General features: G+C 42.2%; 2 protein-coding genes across 5 annotated transcripts in view; one reads left to right on the top strand and one right to left on the bottom strand.

Annotated features, from left to right (window-relative positions):
- Window positions 1-14,384, bottom strand: part of LRRC31 (leucine rich repeat containing 31) — a 111,683-nt gene extending 97,299 nt beyond the window's left edge. For both annotated transcript variants that reach the window (XR_014168256.1, XR_014168257.1), the window contains exons 1-3: window positions 14,295-14,384; window positions 11,408-11,450; window positions 10,044-10,161 (exon numbers count right to left, since the gene is read on the bottom strand). The gene's annotated coding sequence lies outside the window, so the exon portion shown is untranslated. The remainder of the gene's footprint in view (window positions 1-10,043; window positions 10,162-11,407; window positions 11,451-14,294) is intronic.
- The window catches only part of GPR160 (G protein-coupled receptor 160), a 52,618-nt gene that overhangs the window by 11,887 nt on the left and 18,575 nt on the right, over window positions 1-22,156 (top strand). The window contains exon 1 of one of the 3 annotated variants that reach the window (XM_081911336.1): window positions 14,392-15,023. The exons of 1 other annotated variant lie outside the window; for it this stretch is intronic. The gene's annotated coding sequence lies outside the window, so the exon portion shown is untranslated. Of the gene's footprint in view, window positions 1-14,391; window positions 15,024-18,431; window positions 18,454-22,156 lie in introns of those variants that run through there. One more of the 3 variants, XM_081911338.1, reaches the window with a different exon arrangement.

Genomic DNA, 22,156 nt, shown 5'->3' with positions numbered 1-22,156 from the left:
TTTTCCAGAACTCTGCATCAAAGTGGATGTTAAACAAAGCTGGAAGGGAGGGAGAGAAAGCAAGAAAACCCCTTCAGCCATCTAGGAAAATCATTAAACTAATAAATGAGAGGGAGAGGTGGGAATGAGCAAGCTTTTCTGCATAGCATTGGGGTTGGGCTAGATGACCCCCAGGATCCCTTCCGACTCTATACATGTATCATCAGCCCTCCATGTAGAACCCTGATTTCCCAGGCCTGCACACAATGCAGGGCCAACCTCATGAATAAAAGTTGACTCCCTGTGGCACACAATTGCCCTCCACCTGACAAAGGGCAGTGGGAATGGGGTGGACTACGGCACCTCATTTCAATGCCCGCTGCCACACATGTTAACCACTTTCCTCAACACTTGCAGAGGACAAGTCAGTCTAAAAACTGAGTGTTGCGAGTTGATAGCAAACCTTATTGGATTAGTTTCTACGCAGATGTAAGGTTGCAGCAAGAAAACTGCTCTCTAGGTCTTTGACAAATGTGAAGGTCCCTACCACTAAAGTGCATATTTTGAGAAAAGCCCTGGGGCTGATGTGCCATAAATGAGGAAGAGAAAGTGTAGCCAGTTTGGGGGAGGGGCACACAGCTTCCCCTATTCTTGTAGCTTTTAAAAGAGCTTGGTATGCAGGAATTAGCCGATGAAAGCTTTTCACGGCAGGGATTAAGGTAAAGGTACCCCTGCCCGAACGGGCCAGTCTTGCCAGACTCTAGGGTTGTGCGCTCATCTCACTCTAGAGGCCAGGAGCCAGCGCTGTCCGGAGACACTTCCGGGTCACGTGGCCAGCGTGACAAGCTGCATCTGGCGAGCCAGCGCAGCACACAGAACGCCGTTTACCTTCCCGCTGGTAAGCGGTCCCTATTTATCTACTTGCACCCAGGGGTGCTTTCGAACTGCTAGGTTGGCAGGCGCTGGGACCGAACGACGGGAGCGCACCCCGCCGCGGGGATTCGAACCGCCGACCATGTGATCGGCAAGTCCTAGGCGCTGAGGTTTTACCCACAGCGCCACCCGCATCCCCACCACAGCAGGGATTATGACCTGCTAATTGATGCAAATCAAATGGGACTAGTTCAAAAGCTGGCAACTCTAGAAACAAGTGTGTGTTTATTTTGCTTCTCAAAAATAGTGTCTTGGTGAAATTTGGTGACCAGGAGATTTGTTTCCAGTGAGGCAGAGCCACATGTACTTCTGTAACCCAATAAAATATTTAATAAAAACAATAAAAAGAGTTTTCTATATACTTTCTTATTGCAGCATGATTCACAATTGCAGAATTCTTTAGGGACTTGGCAGGAGCTAATCTGAATTACTATGCGATGTTGTGTCACTTGGAAATTTGACATTCAAATTTAGAGTCATTGGAGGCCAAAATCAAAAATATAAATTTATTTCAGTATGGTATGATTTTGTGATGTATGCTAAATTACAGAAACACAGATGGTGTCCATCTTTTAAGCAGTTTGGATGATTTGAGTTTTGTAAATATTTGTCAATATTCATATCTCCTTTATAGTGTTCTCAAATTTGTTTTTGGGGAAAAAAATCAGATGCTTATTTGATGTACTTACCTCAGCAGATGCTTCACATCATAAAAATGTTTATTATGTGCCTGCCCGGAAAGTTAACTTTAATCCAAATTTTATTTGTTGCAATTAGATTTTGCTTTCTTTTTTATATAGCTCATATTAAAATGTATCTTATTTTCCAGAATGGTGAGGAAGGGAGGGAGGGGAATGAGGCATCAGCAATGTTTGAACTGAACGCTTCACCAATGGAGCCAATCTGGAGCTCCCAACCTCATCCCTCCCACTAAGCAGCCATGATCCTGTTGCCAGGAAGCTATTGCTATGGCTCTGCCCACCGCCAGGCAGCGCGCTGCTGTGTTGCCAACCTTATTTTTGAAAGCGGTTTTCTTTTAACAATGGGAGAGGAAGAAGTGCATTTTCTTTGTTTCTGTTTGCTAAAAGAAATTTAGCATCTCTGCAGTATTCTAATTTCTATCATTTAAATTACATCATAGCCACAAAGTTCAGTGAACTTGAATATTCAGTGTCTCTGCTTTGGTGGGGATTGCATCACCACCACCAACATCATCATTATTATTTTCTAAATAAAAACTTATCTTATTCTTTTAGACGTCTTTGGAGAGGCTCCTCAGGCTAATGTGGAATTTTTGCATGCTGTGGTTGAGTTTCAGACGTGAAAGCTATTTGTATATTAGTAATTCAGTATAGGAAATCGCTCCTAGAACAGCACATTTGGCAGCAGCTAGGGGCAGGTGCCTTTGAAAATACGTAAATTGGGAAAAACACAAGGGAGAGGAAATTTGGGTATGTTCATACCTGCCCTCTCAAACAGTAGTAGTAGTAGTTTCATTATTAAACACTTCCTTCTGATCTGTTCATGCTGACATTGCAGTGAGGAATACATTGCCCCCTGTTCACATCAATGTGTCTGCAGAGTTGCATCTGGACTGCCAATATTTTGCAAGAGGCATTCAGTCACATTCTCAAAATTTAGGTTTCCACAATCGAAGTGGGTTGAAGTGCTCTGGCACAACACATTCACATATTTATTTATTTAGAGAAAAGCATACTTTTTGCAATTAGGGGAAATGCACTAAAAAGCATGAGATACTAATAGATGGACAGGAAGACATATAACCTCCAGGCAAACAAACTGGGATGAGTGCTGCTTGTTGTACAAGCTCCCCACAAACCAGTCAGAATGAATGCTCAATAAAGGGTGGACACTGTATAGTCTCCACACAAGTTTTGTGCAAGCAAATCAGAATGAATGCTCAATAAACATATCAGCTGGAGGACTTCTGCATCAACCAAGATGAGGCATATTATTACTGAAGTTACTAATGGAGTAACTATTGCTGTTTGAGGGGATACAGTAAATGCAGAAGTACCCTTAACTTGCCCATATCCTGATTTTCAGAGAAGCACTGTGGGACTGCATTAGAGTAGGTAGGTTTGATGTGTGCATAAAAAGGGTTGCCAATTTCTTTTTTGACAGTGCTTCCTGCAGACATTCTGTCTCTTTTAACAGGTCAATGGGCTGTATCCAACTATGTCATGCTCAGGTAGGTTAATTGAAATCAATGAACTTGACTAATGTATCTAATATATCTAGTTTGGCCCACAACTAGTAGTTTTCACATCAACTTCACAGAGTGCATAGTCCTAGTTAAATGCTTAATATATGTTTGTATCAGTCAGACACACCTATGCAGCTGGTTCATGGTTTACTTGTTTATGCAAACTGTGAGGTGGTGTTGATTTCAAGAACAAAATACAACTTCATTTCCTTCAACAACAAATCAGGAAGAGTGCTTTTGACATAGTGTTGTTCCCATAGGACATTCTGCTGCCCAGCTACGAAGGTGAAGCTTCCCCTGTTGTTTTTTAAAGAATATATCCTTAAAAGTACCCCCCCCTTTTTCAGAACTTGCTCTCCCTTAACGATTAATCCAATTTTTAGGGAGCCGTGCAGTTTCAAACCCTCCCCCAAGGCCATCAGAAATCTGGACCAAGTAATTTTACTCAGTGATAATTAATGACACAGGGTTATTATCTGAATACAAGACAGGGATCCCAAGCAGTTGAAGGATTATCTGGGTTACTTTCAGATCTCAGGTATGCTCGTTCAGTACATCTGAACTGCTGAGAGCATCTTTGTATCTCCCCCTTGCTTATTGCAGATAGGGAGAGTGCTGCACTGACCTGAGCATGGATGCTACATTTTAAAAAGAAATATTAGCAAGAGAAAATCAATGCTACATCATACTTTCTTTCCACTATCTTATTGGATTTCCGTGCTCCTAGGGAGGCATCTGAAGCATGGGAAGGAAAAGTTCTATACTTGCCAACCTTTTTCTGAATTTTTCTTTGTTCATTCATACCATTGGAGCACATGGTATTTACCCAGTTACAAAGGCAAAATAGGTAGGTCCCTGCTCTCAATGAGCTTATACTCTAAGACAGACTGTGGAGCAGCAATGGAAAGAAGGGACAGACAAAAGAAAGCAAGGATGACCATAGGCAAACTGCATGTAAATGAGGGTGATGAGGACAAACAAAAGACTATATGGAAAAAGTGAGTTTTGGATTGTTGTGGACTTTAACTGTGTGTTATCAATACTTTTTCTATGTATACCACTCAGGGATCTCTTTAAATGATTTATAAATTTTCTGTACATATATATATATTACTGAATATATATATATATATATATATATATATATATATATATATATATATATATGCAGGTTTTGGTGTCCTCGGGTGTCTTCCCGTGTAAAAGTTGGGGTGTCTAGGCGACGTTTCGACGAGGTCTCACTCGTCATCTTCAGGCTGGTGCTTTCGGCTTCTTGTTACTGGAACAGAGCAGGATCTCAGTGTTTGAGTTCCTATAAATACTGTTGAGGGGGTGTGGTGTATAGCCTCCAATGTTCTGGGCAGAGAGGAAGTTCCCAGGCTAGTGTGCCTTTTCTTCTTTTGTTCCTTAATTACTTGAGGGATATCTTGAGTGATTTCTTGAGTGATATCCTGAGTACCACTTAGGTGGGTCATTAGGTGTGGATTAGTTGCTAAAGTCTTTGTGTCTTGACCTCTTGAACTTTGTGAAGAGTTTTTCTGAGAAGATGGCTGTACTGCACTTAGTTGTGCTCTGGCTTGGCTTCGTGTATAGGGGCGAGCTGTGGTTTTGTGGCCTGTGTCAGCCAGATCTGTGTAGGGATTGCAGGGGGGTGCAGCATCCGGAGGTGCCACCATGGTTTGGCTACTGGATGGTGTCTGTAATTTATCTGTGGAGAGGGTCTGGGTTTGGGTCTGGTGTGGTTGATTGGTGATGGCGTTCTGTGTGCCTCTGGATCTGGTGTCAGTTTTTGTGGGGAGGGCTAATTTCCAGATGTCTGGCAAGCGGGATGTGTCGTCACGCTTGTTCATGTTGTGAGGGTGTTTCTCTATCTCGATGGCTTCCATGATTATTCTCTTTTGGTGATGTTCCATGTTAAAGAGCAATTTGGAATCTGCAAAATTAATTTCGTGTCCTGTTTCTTTCATGTGTTGGAAAAGAGAGGAAGTTTTTTCTTCTTTTTTGACGGCATTCTTGTGTTCTGCGATACGTGCATTTATTCGTCTGTTTGTTTGTCCAATGTACGTGGCTGGGCAGACTTTGCAGGGTATTTCATAGACCCCTTGGTTTTCCAACTGGATTTTATCCTTGGGGTTTCTGAGGATATTGGCTATTTTTTGGTTGGTGCAAAAGGCTGTTTTGATATTGTGTTTATGGAGGATTTTGCTAATTTTATCTGTAGTGCCCTTGATATAAGGAAGGAGGGCCATGCCATTGTTTTCTTCTGTGTCTTGGTTTTTGGGGGGTGTTTCTTTTTGGATTAGCTTCGTAACCCTGTTTTGCTGGTATCCATTGGCAATTAACACATTTGAGAGATTCTGTAACTCAGTTGTCAAGTGGTCTTTGTCAGCCAGGCGTTTGGTTCTGGAGATGAGAGTCTTGGCTACGGAGTTTATTTGTGCATGGTGGTGGTGTGATTGTGCATGTAAGTAGCGGTTGGTGTGTGTTTTTTTCCGGTAGATAGTGTGTCCTAGGGAGCCATCAGGTTTTTTGTAGATTAGGACGTCAAGGAAGGGAAGTTGGTTGTTGGCTTCTATTTCCATAGTGAATTGTATTTTGGGGTGTAGGCTGTTGAGATGTGTGAGGAAGCTATCCAGTTTTTCCTTCCCGTGTGGCCAAATTACAAAGGTGTCGTCAACATATCTGAGCCAAAGTTTGGGTTTGTGTTCTGACTTGTCTAAAGCATTGGTTTCAAAGTGTTCCATGTACAGGTTTGCGATGACCGGTGAGAGGGGTGATCCCATAGGTGCTCCTTCTATCTGTTTGTATCTTTGTCCATTGTGGATGAAGTACGTGTTGGTTAGGCAGTGGTTGGTCAGGTCCAAGATGTATTCGGGGGGATTGTATTTGTTTTGAATGGCTGTCAAGGCTTCATTAATGGGCACTTGTGTGAAGAGAGATACAACATCGAAGCTCACAAGTAGGTCATTAGGATGTAGGTTTTGCTTCTTTATTGTTTCTATGAACTGGAAGGAGTTTGGAACGTGTGAAGAGATGGATTCTGCATAGGGCTGAAGTTGCTTGGCGAGAAATTTAGCGAGATTTTGTAGAGGTGAGCCTATGGAGCTGACTATTGGTCTGAGTGGTGTTCCTTCTTTGTGTATCTTGGGGAGGCCGTAGAGTTTGGGGCATCTGGATGATTTTTCTCTGGGGATGATTCTTAGCTGGATTTCTTCACTGATAGGAGAGGCTTTTATTTTGGATTTGGTGGTTTTTTCCAGATAGGTGGTGGGATCTGTTTTTATAGGTTGGTAGGTAGGATCTTGGAGTAGATTTGATAGTTTTGCTTGGTAGTCCGATGTGTTCATCACAACAGTGGCATTACCTTTGTCTGCTGGGAGAATGATTATGTTGTTGTCTTTCCTCAGGTTGGTGAGTGCTTTCTGTTCTTCTTTGTGTAAATTGCTTCTGGGTGGTTTGCTGGAGCAGAGGATGTTGGTGACTTCAAGTCTGATTTTATTGGCTTCATCTGGCTTGATTTTGGTTAGGCTAGCTTCGACTCCGCATATGATGTTTTCTGTGGGGATGCGTCTCGGGGCGACTGCAAAGTTGAAACCTTTGGAGAGTACTTTGGTTTCAGTTGTGGTGAGGATCCTGTCTGATATGTTATGTACTGTTTGTTTCATGGGTTGTTGTGGAGGGTGGCTGGGCTTCTGGCGTTTCTCTAGTTTGTGGAGTTTGTTGGTGTGTGTGTCTGTCTTATGTGAGGTCTCCGTTTCAGCTCTCCAAGGATAAAATCCAGTTGGAAAACCAAGGGGTCTATGAAATACCCTGCAAAGTCTGCCCAGCCACGTACATTGGACAAACAAACAGACGAATAAATGCACGTATCGCAGAACACAAGAATGCCGTCAAAAAAGAAGAAAAAACTTCCTCTCTTTTCCAACACATGAAAGAAACAGGACACGAAATTAATTTTGCAGATTCCAAATTGCTCTTTAACATGGAACATCACCAAAAGAGAATAATCATGGAAGCCATCGAGATAGAGAAACACCCTCACAACATGAACAAGCGTGACGACACATCCCGCTTGCCAGACATCTGGAAATTAGCCCTCCCCACAAAAACTGACACCAGATCCAGAGGCACACAGAACGCCATCACCAATCAACCACACCAGACCCAAACCCAGACCCTCTCCACAGATAAATTACAGACACCATCCAGTAGCCAAACCATGGTGGCACCTCCGGATGCTGCACCCCCCTGCAATCCCTACACAGATCTGGCTGACACAGGCCACAAAACCACAGCTCGCCCCTATACACGAAGCCAAGCCAGAGCACAACTAAGTGCAGTACAGCCATCTTCTCAGAAAAACTCTTCACAAAGTTCAAGAGGTCAAGACACAAAGACTTTAGCAACTAATCCACACCTAATGACCCACCTAAGTGGTACTCAGGATATCACTCAAGAAATCACTCAAGATATCCCTCAAGTAATTAAGGAACAAAAGAAGAAAAGGCACACTAGCCTGGGAACTTCCTCTCTGCCCAGAACATTGGAGGCTATACACCACACCCCCTCAACAGTATTTATAGGAACTCAAACACTGAGATCCTGCTCTGTTCCAGTAACAAGAAGCCGAAAGCACCAGCCTGAAGATGACGAGTGAGACCTCGTCGAAACGTCGCCTAGACACCCCAACTTTTACACGGGAAGACACCCGAGGACACCAAAACCTGCATTCCTGTACCCGTGAAAATCTACGAAAGCATATATATATATATATATATATATATATATATATATATATATATATATATATCATCATGAGCTAAACTGAAGCATGAAAAACAACATGCTGTGCAGCGGAATATTCAAAACACACCATCAGCTTAAATAGCAGGAAATGAGCAGAGGTCTGTTCATTGCATTAGGCTAATCACCAGGGCTGGGTATGGTGCAATCTAGTAGTTGACACAAAGTATGAACAATTCCAGAGAACCTCCGGTTTAATTTTGAAAAGGAGAAAAAGTTCATTTTTAGAACTGCTGTGGAAAAAAACCTAGCATGTTTCATGTTGTGTCAGACTGTTCATGTACACTATCTGCTTGCTGCTGCCTGCTCTGACTGGCAGCAACTCTCTAAGATACCAAGGCCACACTAACTGGGATGGTGTGTCTTGTTTTGGGAGATGATGATGATAATAATAATAATAATTTATATACTGAAAGATGGAGGGCACAGGGAGAAGGAGACGACAGAGGACGAGGTGGTTGGACAGTGTTCTTGAAGCTATGAACATGAGTTTGACCAAACTGCGGGAAGCAGTGGAAGACAGGAGTGCCTGGCGTGTGCTCTGGTCCATGGGGTCACAAAGAGTTGGACACAGCTAAAGGACTAAACAACAACAACGTATATTGCCGTATACCTGGGGGTCTCAGGGCAGTTCACAGAATAAATGCCGCACTGCCCTGCGACCTCCACTTTGTTCATCCCACTGTCCCTGCCACTGGTAGAGAAGAAGAAGCAGTGCTGATTTCCAGCAAGATCTCACCAGAAATTAGGGCTGCTTCTCTACCAGAGTGGTGGATGCCTGTGTGGCGTCACCTTGGAAGCTTCCACCATCTGAGGCAGTTGCTTCACCCCGCCTCATGGATGGGATGGGCTTGCACACTATAAATTACAAGGGGAACTCTGTTTCCAGTGTAACATTACTAGAAAGCTTGGGACTATTTGTAGGAAGGATTGTGGGCAGGAAGTGGGTGCTTAACTTGTCCTTGGCTTATTGATTTATCCCTGCAAATGCCATTTAGAAAAGTTTTGTCTTCAGTTTTTTTAAACCTGTCGTGTGGGGAGAACCCTATAATAATAAATGGGGAGGGGATAGGAAACCTGGGGTTTTGACATAGGGGTGGCATATAATGATTGGATAGGAGTCTGTAAATAAACAACAGCTGTCCCTCAGCTCTCCTTTCAGAGGTAAGAGCTGAAAGGCAAGTTCAGGAAACTGATCCGAACATGAGTAATAAAATTAAGTTGTATGCTAGTGATGTAGTTTTTAATCCAGCATAATCTTTTTTTGCCCTTATGGATCTATTGAACAATTTTAACTCTCTCAAGATACAAAATTGATTAATCAAAGTCCACATTACTGAATATACTTGATTTGATTAAAAAAATGAAATTGAAGAATTGAAGAGCATAGCCCAGCCCAGCCCAGTGGTACAGTGACTGACTATGACCAGGACTACCCAGATATTCTTTCCTTTGTTTGATGTGTATCCCCCCTTTTTTATTTGAAAAACGGCTTTATCTGAAATAATGGTTACAGCAATAGCTGAAGAGTATTTGGTAAAACTTGCTCAATATATTTTGTAGTAGCATGTTGCATTTTTAAATGTTTCAGTTTTTGCATTTCTTTTGACATTTAGGCTTGTGTGCATACACACCTGAGTCTCCTAGGCTGCTTAGCCACAGACAAAAATCTCCTGACCTGAACTCCAACCTATGTTTCTGGGCCTCTCACATACAGAAAGAGGAGGAGCAGAGCCACTTTCTTGGCTTTTGCATTCTAGTAAATTCTTCCCTTATAGGTATTTAGGGCTACCTGCTTGTTATGGAACTAAGAGGAAGTCCAACTTCCAGGCGGGTTAGGGAGTTACATAGCTCCTGGAACTACTTTATAATGTAATACTGTATATGAAAACATGGTATTAAATGACCACTTGAATAATTTTCTGTCTTAAAACAGGAAGAGCGCTGTAGAGTAGCTTTGGAAAGCAGCAGTTAAACTAGTCCCTGCTATGCACCCATGCTTTTTGTATGGATCTATTTCCAGGTGCTACAAGGGAGTTGTGTTTGTGTGTGGGCAGATTCTTACTCTGCCGTACTAAATTCATAATTAGTAAGAGTGTACCTTAGAGGCCAAGTGCAGGAGAAGAGGATATTAGCTTGCTTTCATCTATTTTGTGGATTTTCATCATGGAGAAAACTTGGGCAGCACGGGCAGAGAAACAAGCAGATTCCGCTCAGAGCTACGAAAGAGAAAAAAACAGCAGATTTTAGATGCCTCCTCAGTTATCAGAGAAGCACAGGGCTGCTAACAATATAATATAATAAACATTGTAATAGTTTAATCACTGGCAAATCCAACACTGATAATTCTATACATAAAACAGCAGCAGCACTCAGCAGTACCTTGACCAAGAGACTTGGCTCCTGTAACGTCTATAAGGCCTGGACAAATAAATGTATCTAAAGCAGGCAACAATGGAATTACAGTTCTGACCTAGTCACCATGTGTCATTTGGCAGGTGCTGAAAAGTTCGCTTTTTAGGAAAGCTTTTAAAACTGCTGCTACTACCACCACTTTTGCTGTGTTCAATATACTTTGCTTTGATTATGGTGATGTGTTTACTTTGTTTCTTCACCTCCTTGCTGCTTGTGTGGTTTGTGGTTTTTTAAAAAATGGTTTATTCCCCCCCACTCCGTTTTATTTTTGTATTTGCTATTTGTAAATTGCCTTTGAGACCCTTTGAATCTCAATCAATCAATAAATATTGGGTTTACATACTAAAGGATGATGTGCAGCTTTTCCGCTCCCCTCCTGTAGTGTCTAGCAACAGCTGTCACATAACTCTTTCCATTTTTAAAATATATTTCTATTAATATGTTTTTTTTTCTATTATTCCCTTCCTTTGATGAGCATAGGGTGGTATACATAGGTTTTCTCCTTTAAACATTTATCTCCATAACAACCCTGTGATGCAGATCAAGCTAACTGAGATGTGTGTTTTCAGGACCCACTCTATTCCAATGTCTGTAATTTGTATTTACTGTTTAATACTAAATTTCAAATTGTTGTAGCCTGCCCTGGGACTTGCTGGTGAAGGGTGGGTAATAAATCTAGTAGCTGTGGTTGTAGTAGTTGTAGTTGTAGTAGTAGTATAGTAGTAGTAATAATAATAATAAAAATAAAAAATCACTGGCCCAAGTTTCATAGCTGAGTGACACTTTGAGCCTGAGTCAGTTTTAGTCCCTACAAATTGTGTGAAGAAAGTCATTTCCTGTAGTTTGTTCTCTGTGCAATGCAATCCTAGTTGCGTCTTAACTGAGTAGAGCTATTCAGTGAGGAAGGAACTTTATACATACTCATAAGCAGACTCGTCTTTTCTGTTTAGGATGAACACTAGTGCTGAAAAGAAGTTTTGACACTAAACCCTCATAAGCCTGGATTGAATTATGTCTTGTATTCTGGTATCCTTTTAACGTGCCACTCACCCACTTTCCTTATCTCTATGCCTTCCTGCGTTTCATCTGGGTTCTGTAACATCACAACAAATAAGGCAGTGGTTATAAAGAAGATGAAATTAAATGGACCAGAAAAAAACAAAAACAGTACAGTAAGGAATGGATGGTTTCTGTCACCAGTCAATTCTGTAACCTGTACAAGTTGTGCAAATCAAGGAAATGTGCATGATTTACTTTCTTCTCTAAAATATTTTTTGGTTATGGAGATAAGCAAGGACCTTTGCAGACTCCTTTGGCTTAGGAGGCATTTGCCCATACACATTGCACCCATCCCCGCCTGCCATGGGACATATATAGTCTATAGCAGCTAGGGGAGGGTAATGGGCAGGCCATAGTCAGTGTACAGTTCCAGCTTACGTACTATTAATAAATCAAATTATCATTCAAAGTAAGGGGAATGTAAGGAAAAAATAGAAATGATAGAAAAAAGTAAATATCTATTAAAAATACCAGTCAAGTTATCCTGAAGGATTTATGATAAGGAACTCACTAGTGATGCTGACAAGGTGCAATAGCAATTTCTGTTCAAGCACAAAATAATCTATGGCAGAAAAAGGCTCAGGTGTTTGAAAAATAGGGTGTAAGTGCCAAGCAAAAACTCAAGAACAATTCTGGAATATGTCCAATTAACCCTGCAGGTTAAGGAGTGGACATTTCTGATAACTAGGTGGGAAAATGGGAGTGAAAAGTTTCCTCAGTGTTGTTTGCTGCTGTAATGGCTTTAGAGTACAAAGGACTACACTAAATTTATGAAGGAAGTTTTGCTTTGTTCAATGGAAATTATTCCTATGCATAATTATTTGGAAGTAACATCAACCAAGTTCAAGGGGACATAGTAAGTGTGATTAAACTTGCATCCTAGACATCAGCCTTCCAGAACCTGATAGTGAAGTTTGGGACTAGGATACTGAAATTAGGGATAGGGGTAGTGCCCCCTTCCTAGTATTTACAAATATATTTACAAAAAAAGTAACAACTTCACAGGTTAGCTGCCCAAAGATGATTATTCTTGTCAGACATTTATTCCAGTTTTCCCTTGCCGGAGGGACTCCTTTGCTCTTGGATTGAAATTCTAAAACTGAATCAAATCCAGTTGCAACTTGTTAAATACCGGTAATTTGTTGGAGGACAACAGATGAGAGTTTTGCCAGTTTGGTTCTGCCAGCTCCACATTTGAAAATGGAAATGTGTAACACTATGAGGGGACTTTGTTTAGAAGATCTGGCCAAGTTATTCAAAGAGCCACATGAGGTCTTTTGGGGAAAGAGCTTCAGCTTGGGAGATAAAAGTTAGGCATAGCAAAGGGACATGGCTAAATGAGGTGCAAAAATGTGCGATAGAAACACTGGTCCCCAGGCCAGGACTTAGGTCCTGGACCCCTTTGAAATAATAAAGTCTGGGCAAAGTTGATGAAGCAGCAATATTTTATTGAAAATAAACACTTGCAAGTGGGTGACCTGAAAAGGCAGGCACACACTTTCTTATCAAAAACATGAATATTTAAACCCTTTTCCTGAGCGCAAGTCCCTCCTTTGCCGCCCACTAGGAAGGGGCATTCAAAATGCAACACCTATCGCGTCCGTCTATTGCAATGTAAAATCCAACCCCCCAACCCTTCTTTCATCCCCCAAAGCCCCTTATTTGGTTAATTTTTCCCATTCCCCAGAGCCCCTAATTTGGTCAAGCCTCTGTCCCCTTCATACTGTTTTAGCAGTAAGGCTAGCTTTCTTTATTTCACTGAAGTGTGTGACACCGTGACCTGTTTTGCAAAAAGCCCCTGGCCACGGTTGCTAAAGATACTCTATTTCTTCAGAACTTATCTTTCTCGAAAAGTTCCCAGCCTCAAGATTTCGAAAGAAACAACACCCTATAGAACATGTGACCACAGCTAGTTTGAAATATGCTAGCAATAGCCACGCCACATCCTGGCTGCAATATTCCTATAGCCTTACACATCCCTGCTGCAATTTTCTTAAAGCCCTATGATTTACATGATTAATAAAAACATTTTCCTTTTCTGCAAGAGCAAACTGAAAAGACAACATATACATTTCTCACAAAAAGTCTCAGTCTATAATATTTGAATATTTCAACTATAAAGATTACCGCATAGCTGGGGCAAGTTGCTCATTCTCCCAACTGATATTATATCTCCTTATCTCACTCTGCACACCCACATCCTTCTGCTTTTCTCTCAGATAAAAATGATGGGTGTGCTGCTGATGGGATCCAGCAAGCAATTTTATTGTTAAGGAGAGGGTGAGGTGGGAGATCAGGGCTTCCAAAACATACCCATTGCTTTCTTATTACAGTATAGCTGTAATGCAAGGCTGGCCCACCCATTAGGCAAGGTGAGGCAACCGCCTCTGGCGGCAGGATCCACAGGGGCGGCAGCAGCAGCAGAGCCCCATGATGTAGATATTTATTTCCCACCTACCCACCCCCTTTTTCCTGATGTAAAAAAGGTAAAGGTCCTGATGTGGATCTTCCCCCATGCCTTCTCCCCTGGTGCTCAGAAGGGCGCCATTTTGTGGTTTGCCCCAGGTGCCAAAATGCCTTGGGCCGGTGACATTTATGCCAGAGAGGCTTTGTTGCGAACGGCGTTCCCTCAGGGGTGAGGTAAAACCTATGAAAAGTGGGCAGAGAGCAGGTTGTCGGGGGGGGGGATGTATTCGTTATATTTCCTCCCCACCCGTCTGTGGCGGCGAAGGCCACCAGAAGCGGCTCAAGACCACGGCAGAGACGAACAAGTGCTGAGGGAACGTGTGGGGAACGTCTTTCCCTCCTTTAAAAATAAAAAAATTAATAATAATAATAATAATATCCATGCGAGACGGCTAATGCGATATAAACTGACCAAGACGTGAGCCCCCTTAGGGGCGCTCAATATCAGACGGCGGCTTCGATGGACGGGTCAGATTAAACGCCACATTGGTGAAACAGGCCGTGAGGGCTCTGAGGGCGCTTCCCTCCCTGCCTCCGAGCCTCCACCGTCAGACCGGTTCTGCCCGCGGAGCGAGGCCCGCGAAGCCCCACCCAGGGCCGCCTTGGGGAGTGGCCGCCAGTCAAGCGGCGGGCACCTTTATCCTCGGCAGGCAGTCCGACCGCCTGCTGGCTCGCTCGCCCTCCCGCCGAGCCCAGCGTCTTGCTGGGTCATGGCGTGGGGCTTGGGCGGGTGGCTGCCTGCAAGTTAAAAGTGGCCGCCGAAGGAGCTCGCCTGCCTGCCTTCCCGCCCCACGCGAGCTGAACTCTGAAGCCCGCCCTTAATCCAAAGGCTCGCTTTAAGAGATGACAGCGGAAGATCGCTTGCGTGTTTGACAGGGTTTCCTCTGAGTCGGGAACCTCCTTTGGGCGCGAGGGATTCGTGAAGAGGAGAGTGCTTCTGAGCGTGTGTAGAGTGCGTCTCTCTCTTTCCAGGGAGCCTAGGTTCGCGTGTGAATTCTGATATAGACAGGCATGAGCCTCTAAATTTAGAAACTTAAGGATTTATGGAAGGCGGGGGTGAGGGGGAAATGTCCTTTTTTTTTGGTCCAGCCCTCCTCCTGATGTGCTATCTTGCCTAGAAACTGAAGGACGCTTAAGACAGGTGAGTTCCTGCTTTATGCTCTTTAACCAGCTGCGCAGCAGGCAGAAACGGCAATAGGTTAAGCTTCTGTGTGGATCGTGAGAGTTAAATCGGTTAGATTTCTGCTTGCCAGGCAATGGCTGAATATGCATCACCTCTGGAAGGAAAAGGTTGCTTACCAGTTAAGTTGTGGCAATGAAGGTGAAAACAAAAGGAGATGATCTGACAAAATAACAGTCAGGAAATGTGATCACAAAGGTGTGATTAGGGTCAAATCACATTTGATGGGTAGTTGTAACTTTGTTTAGGTTTGATTTTTATTTTTTAAAGGGACCCCTGACCATTAGGTCCAGTTGTGGCTGACTCTGGGGTTGCGGCGCTCATCTCACTTTACTGGCACAGCTTCCGGGTCATGTGGCCAGCATGACTAAGCCACTTCAGGCGAACCAGAGCAGAGCACGGAAACGCTGTTTACCTTACCGCCGGAGCAGTACCTATTTATCTACTTGCACTTTGAGGTGCTTTCGAACTGCTAGGTTGGCAGGAGCTGGGACCGAGCAACGGGAGCTCACCCCGTCGCAGGGATTTGAAGCGCCAACCTTCTAATCGGCAAGTCCTAGGCTCTGTGGTTTAACCCACAGCGCCACCCGCGTCCCTCTGACCCCTGTATAGCAAAGCTGTATTTATGAATCTGCCTTAGTTCAGTAACTAACCAGCACAAAAAAAATCAGAGTCCTTTAAGGGTATTTACCTGGATGAGTTGAAGCGTCACCTGTCGGAAGGTGAAGAAGAGGCCCAAACAAAGGTGTTATAATGTGGTTTGAGTCGTTTGTAATAAGTAAGAAAACTGAGTGCATTCTACCGGTATATAATTTGTATACATTCTGTCCTTGACATGGCCTGTTATTTAAATGCTTAATAAACACAAAAAACTAAAGTGCCTGATCCTCCTTTTTCAAAACTGCATTTTATCAGCTGTCCAACTGCACAATTCGCCCCCCCCACCTCTACCTTTTGTGCCAAACTACACTAACCCCACCTGCTTGGAGACTGCTTTACTCTTCCAGCTGCTTTTCTATTGAAAAATCACCCACCTCCACTTCAGCTGCTTTTCTTGGTGTGGGGAGAGCAAGCTAGACTTGAACCTTTCTCCCTGGTCATTTTTGTGTGCACACAATATGATTTTGTATGGATGGAAATTGTTAGCCCCCGCCTTGCAGTCTGAAATAGTATTCCCCGTACACAAATTTTATCACCTCAGAGAGAACAAGATACTGTATTTGGTCTACATGAGGCCCTATTATCACCGCATCTGCCTTGATGTGAGACCCAGTGTTGTCTTATTTTGTGGCTCCCAATTGCACACTTAGCTCTTTAACTCCCCTCCACTGATATGAAAATAACCTCCACTTCTCCCTCCCACTCCCCTGACTCCTCCTTCACTTCATTCATAGGCGTGTATTCCCCTTTCTCCTTTACACAACTGAGGCAAGATCACTTCCTTACACTTCATGTTATGATGGTTGCTTCAAACGTCATGAAAACTCACAATTTACATAAGTACTTTCTATTTAAGACCTTTTCTAGGTAACTGTTAGTAAGTAGGTTGTTTCTAAAAATTAGTTTGCAACTTGCTTGGTGTCTGACACTCCCACGAGTGGCTTCTTGCATGTGCTGTACACGCATGTCATGCTTTCCTTGGAGGAATCAGAATAATCACAATATGGAATAAGAAAACGGTGTAAAGCGCATGACTTGAAGAAAATACTGCTGGCCAGTCTTATGAGCTTCTGAAAATTTGATGTTGACATCAACAACCCTTTTCTAGTCAAGGGAGTTTAGTTTGTGTGGCAGTGAGAAATTTATTTATTTTACAAGCCATGTACAACAAGAGAAAATGAGTTAAAATACAAGTTTTAAAAACAATAAAACCATCCCTGCAAACTCTAAAAACAACTCTTTCTACATATGTGCAATTAATATTCCATAAATGACTGAGTCACACCTCAGGGAAAGCCTTCTTAAACAAAAATGTCTTCAGTAGGCACCATTGTGCTCTAGGTTAACAGTAATGTCTGATTGCCCCATCAAGGGCTCTTAATGATTGGGTTCTTCATGTTATGACTTATTAATGTGAATGTTGGCCTCTATTGAGATTTGAATCTATTTCTCCAGTTTAACATTGCAAACTCAAAACAGCTTATTGCCCTATAATGAGCAAGCTAATTAAGCAATTGGCTAAGGGTGAGACTCCATCCCACTTTTGAAAGGTTTAGTGGGGTGCTGCAGTACCCATGTGGAGAAGCTGCATGAGGTCCTCTACAGATAGGTTTCTTTGTGACCACCGGTTTTGGTCGAGCTCTGATTCGCATAGTGAATAGCTCTGATTCACCACCATAGCTCTGATTCACCAGACAACCAACTGGAAAATTTGTATGAGTTTAAATTTGTATGAGTTTATACTATTGTGGTTTTAACTAACCTTTTTAGTGGTAATTTTATTGTTTTATTTTATTTTTTTGTAAACCACTTCAAAGTTCTTTCTTACAATCAAGTGGTATATAAATTTTATGAAAAGAATACAAAAATAAAACTGGAGGGAAATCATGTGAAGTGGGCACACATGGCTTTCTTGCAGAGGACCCAGTTTCAGACTATTGGCTCACACTTCAGTGTCTGTCAATCAGGATGGCCGTTTATCACCCTCAGTACTGAAGGCAACATGTGGGGGAGTGCTGTCACACTCCTATTTGTGAGCTTCTCATAGGTATCTGGTTGGTTACAGTGGGAGCATAAACCTGGACTTTATAGGCATTTGGCCTGATCCAGCAGAGCTTTTCTTATTTTCTTAACAAAAAAAATTCCTTCCAGTAGCACCTTAAAGACCAACTAAGTTAGTTCTTGGTATGAGCTTTCGTGTGCATGCACACTTCTTCATGCACACGAAAGCTCATACCAAGAACTAACTTAGTTGGTCTTTAAGGTGCTACTGGAAGGATTTTTTTTTGTTTTGACTATGGCAGACCAACATGGCTACCTATCTGTAACTTATTTTCTTAATTTATCTGTTTGGTGAATGGAGGGACTCGCACCACTTTTTCACAAGGCTAGTGTAGGATGGCCCTGGGTAAAAGTATGAACCATATCTATGTTCATGGGTGTAGTGGGTAGTCTGGATTACTTAACCTGAACTAAAAATGCCACATCTTGTGTAGGCGCCCCAAGGACACATACTCAGAATTGCATAACATTCTGTTCCATAGTCTTCTGTATCCATGTGTGGTTGAAGACTGAATTTTTCCAACTCTTTCAGTGCCTGCTTTTGAAGCGATTATACCAGCTGTTGGATTTGAGCATGGGACTAAGACTATAATCCTGTACCCATTTACTGGTACCTGTACCTCGTTGAACTCAATGGGACATTGCAGAACTGTTTTCTGGAATATGAAATGTGTGTATGTAGTATTGTTTATTTGTGGTGTTCTATGGCATAAGTAGTCTTTCAGCACATATTATGCATTGTATGCAACTAAATTCTACTCAGAGTAGGACCATTCAAATTAATGGATCTAAATTAACCATGTCCATTAATTTTAGTGGGTCTGTGAGTATGATTAATGCCGGAAACAACCCTATGAGTATAATATGTTCACATTTATTTACTGCTTTTTAATCATACATTTGTGAGGTGGGAAAGATATCAGTAGTGTCTTTCTGTAAAAGTTTTGTCTTGTATTTCCTCTTCAGTTTCTTTGCTTGATGTTTTAGTTAGGTAAGTGGTCCTTTAAAAAAACATTCTAAATATGTATCTTTAAAAATGAGACATAGTAATAATAATCATATATATTGCACACATACCCTGGCCTTGACAGTAATTTGGCTTAGAAAGGAATCAGTACATCCAATGGTTATTTGGTGTCATTCCTTTTAGAATGTCCTATTAGATGCTGTGTTGAATTATTCAGTATCAGCAGCCACTGAATAGTTAAAGCCTGATGGATTGTTTTTTGGCTGAGATTACATATTCATTTCCCAAAGGATTCCAACAGGTTGCATAGCAAATTCCTTGCATTGCTAATGTAATTGCAGTTTGCCCATTGTCCCCAATCCTATCTACAGGCTTCACTTCTTATACCCCAGAACATCCTACTATGTGACTGACTTTCCAATTGCATAACATGCCCATTTGTGGAAAGTGTGATCTTTTCTGTGAGATCACTTGTTTGTGTAAGATTCAGTCCTTCTTCCCAGAAAGGCATTATTTTTGTACAAATCCAAAAAAATGTATTAAATACACCTTAATTCTGTTATACCTCCAGCAATGCATGTTTTGGCCAAAGGTTTTACTAATCCTGTGTGGAATTTTTATATATATATATATATATATATATATATATATATATATATATATTTGCTTTCGTAGATTTTCACGGGTACAGGAATGCAGGTTTTGGTGTCCTCGGGTGTCTTCCCGTGTAAAAGTTGGGGTGTCTAGGCGACGTTTCGACGAGGTCTCACTCGTCATCTTCAGGCTGGTGCTTTCGGCTTCTTGTTACTGGAACAGAGCAGGATCTGTGTTTGAGTTCCTATAAATACTGTTGAGGGGGTGTGGTGTATAGCCTCCAATGTTCTGGGCAGAGAGGAAGTTCCCAGGCTAGTGTGCCTTTTCTTCTTTTGTTCCTTAATTACTTGAGGGATATCTTGAGTGATTTCTTGAGTGATATCCTGAGTACCACTTAGGTGGGTCATTAGGTGTGGATTAGTTGCTAAAGTCTTTGTGTCTTGACCTCTTGAACTTTGTGAAGAGTTTTTCTGAGAAGATGGCTGTACTGCAAGGATAAAATCCAGTTGGAAAACCAAGGGGTCTATGAAATACCCTGCAAAGTCTGCCCAGCCACGTACATTGGACAAACAAACAGACGAATAAATGCACGTATCGCAGAACACAAGAATGCCGTCAAAAAAGAAGAAAAAACTTCCTCTCTTTTCCAACACATGAAAGAAACAGGACACGAAATTAATTTTGCAGATTCCAAATTGCTCTTTAACATGGAACATCACCACAAGAGAATAATCATGGAAGCCATCGAGATAGAGAAACACCCTCACAACATGAACAAGCGTGACGACACATCCCGCTTGCCAGACATCTGGAAATTAGCCCTCCCCACAAAAACTGACACCAGATCCAGAGGCACACAGAACGCCATCACCAATCAACCACACCAGACCCAAACCCAGACCCTCTCCACAGATAAATTACAGACACCATCCAGTAGCCAAACCATGGTGGCACCTCCGGATGCTGCACCCCCCTGCAATCCCTACACAGATCTGGCTGACACAGGCCACAAAACCACAGCTCGCCCCTATACACGAAGCCAAGCCAGAGCACAACTAAGTGCAGTACAGCCATCTTCTCAGAAAAACTCTTCACAAAGTTCAAGAGGTCAAGACACAAAGACTTTAGCAACTAATCCACACCTAATGACCCACCTAAGTGGTACTCAGGATATCACTCAAGAAATCACTCAAGATATCCCTCAAGTAATTAAGGAACAAAAGAAGAAAAGGCACACTAGCCTGGGAACTTCCTCTCTGCCCAGAACATTGGAGGCTATACACCACACCCCCTCAACAGTATTTATAGGAACTCAAACACAGATCCTGCTCTGTTCCAGTAACAAGAAGCCGAAAGCACCAGCCTGAAGATGACGAGTGAGACCTCGTCGAAACGTCGCCTAGACACCCCAACTTTTACACGGGAAGACACCCGAGGACACCAAAACCTGCATATATATATATATATATATGCTTTCGTAGATTTTCACGGGTACAGGAATGCAGGTTTTGGTGTCCTCGGGTGTCTTCCCGTGTAAAAGTTGGGGTGTCTAGGCAACGTTTCGACGAGGTCTCACTCGTCATCTTCAGGCTGGTGCTTTCGGCTTCTTGTTACTAATATATATCAAAACATCTACTTCAAGACAACACCCAACAATTCTACTTTCTCTAAATCAATATTCAATCCTCAAATATCATAAGTTGATTTCCTTTTTCACACAAAAAGTCTATAAGGAGTTTCCAATCTTCAGTAAATATTAACAATGATTTTTCTCTGATTAAACATGCCAACTTCGCCATCTCAATTAAGTCCAATAATGTTAACAATCATTCCTCCATGGTAGGTAATGATGAATAATTCCATCTTGTGCATATAAAAGTCTAGCCACATTTTTGGAATATTTTTAATGCCCACATCCATTCTGCTTCAAGGATTATTAATCCAATATTTGTTAATTCCCATTCCTTTCCTTTTATGTGAAGGACAAATATATTATTTTGCATATATTGAGAGTATTAAATACTCTGGTTTCTCTTCTGATCGTTTAAATCTTTCACCATTTCCCTCCTATTATATCTAGAAACAGCCATATCTCACTGGTTCTCTCCATTCTACCAGGTGTCTAAGACCAATGTATTTTGTTTTGGCCTCTCTAAATTGCTAACTTGTGCCCTTGCACTCACAGTGGTGGGTTCTATGTCTCCTGATTTAAATTAACATTAATTTTATCATCTTCATCATGGGGGCCCCCCCGGAGATGGGTTCTGAGCTGGACCCTCCTCAGTTCCTGATGACTTCCCTCCAGAGCAGGTAAAATAAAAAAGGTCGCAGAGCAGGTTTAAGTGCCAATGGTGTTTCCATCCTAGTGCAAATGGAGCCATCCCTTTTATGCAGGCCTAGTCTGCCCTAGAATATTCCCCATTGCCTAACAAATCCAAACCTTTCCTCATAACACCATTCTCACATCCATTGCACTGAGACTGAAAAGTTGTGTCTGTGTAGCTCGCCCTATGTATGGAAGCAGTAGCATTGCATAGAAAGCTACCTTGGAGAACCTTGTTTTTAAACACACTTGGTCCTTGGAGTTCCTTATATAAAATGCTGGAGGCCTTACCAGGGTGAAGATCAAAATGGTCTCAATCAGCTACCGTACTTCTTATGACATTTACCCAGCATTGAGATGTTAATATAAATGAAAGCACAGGAACCATCATGTGCTGTGTGTAATGTAAGCGTTCATTCTCATCTAGTAAATAGACCATTTTCTCTAAAAAGGAGGATATCTAGTAAAACGTCCAAAATCTTGCCTGGT

The sequence above is a fragment of the Podarcis melisellensis genome, assembly GCF_964234715.1.
Source record: "Podarcis melisellensis genome assembly, chromosome: 5".
Lineage (NCBI taxonomy): Eukaryota > Metazoa > Chordata > Lepidosauria > Squamata > Lacertidae > Podarcis > Podarcis melisellensis.
The sequence above is the reverse complement of the archived record's forward strand: the minus strand, read 5'-3'. Positions and strand labels throughout refer to the sequence as shown.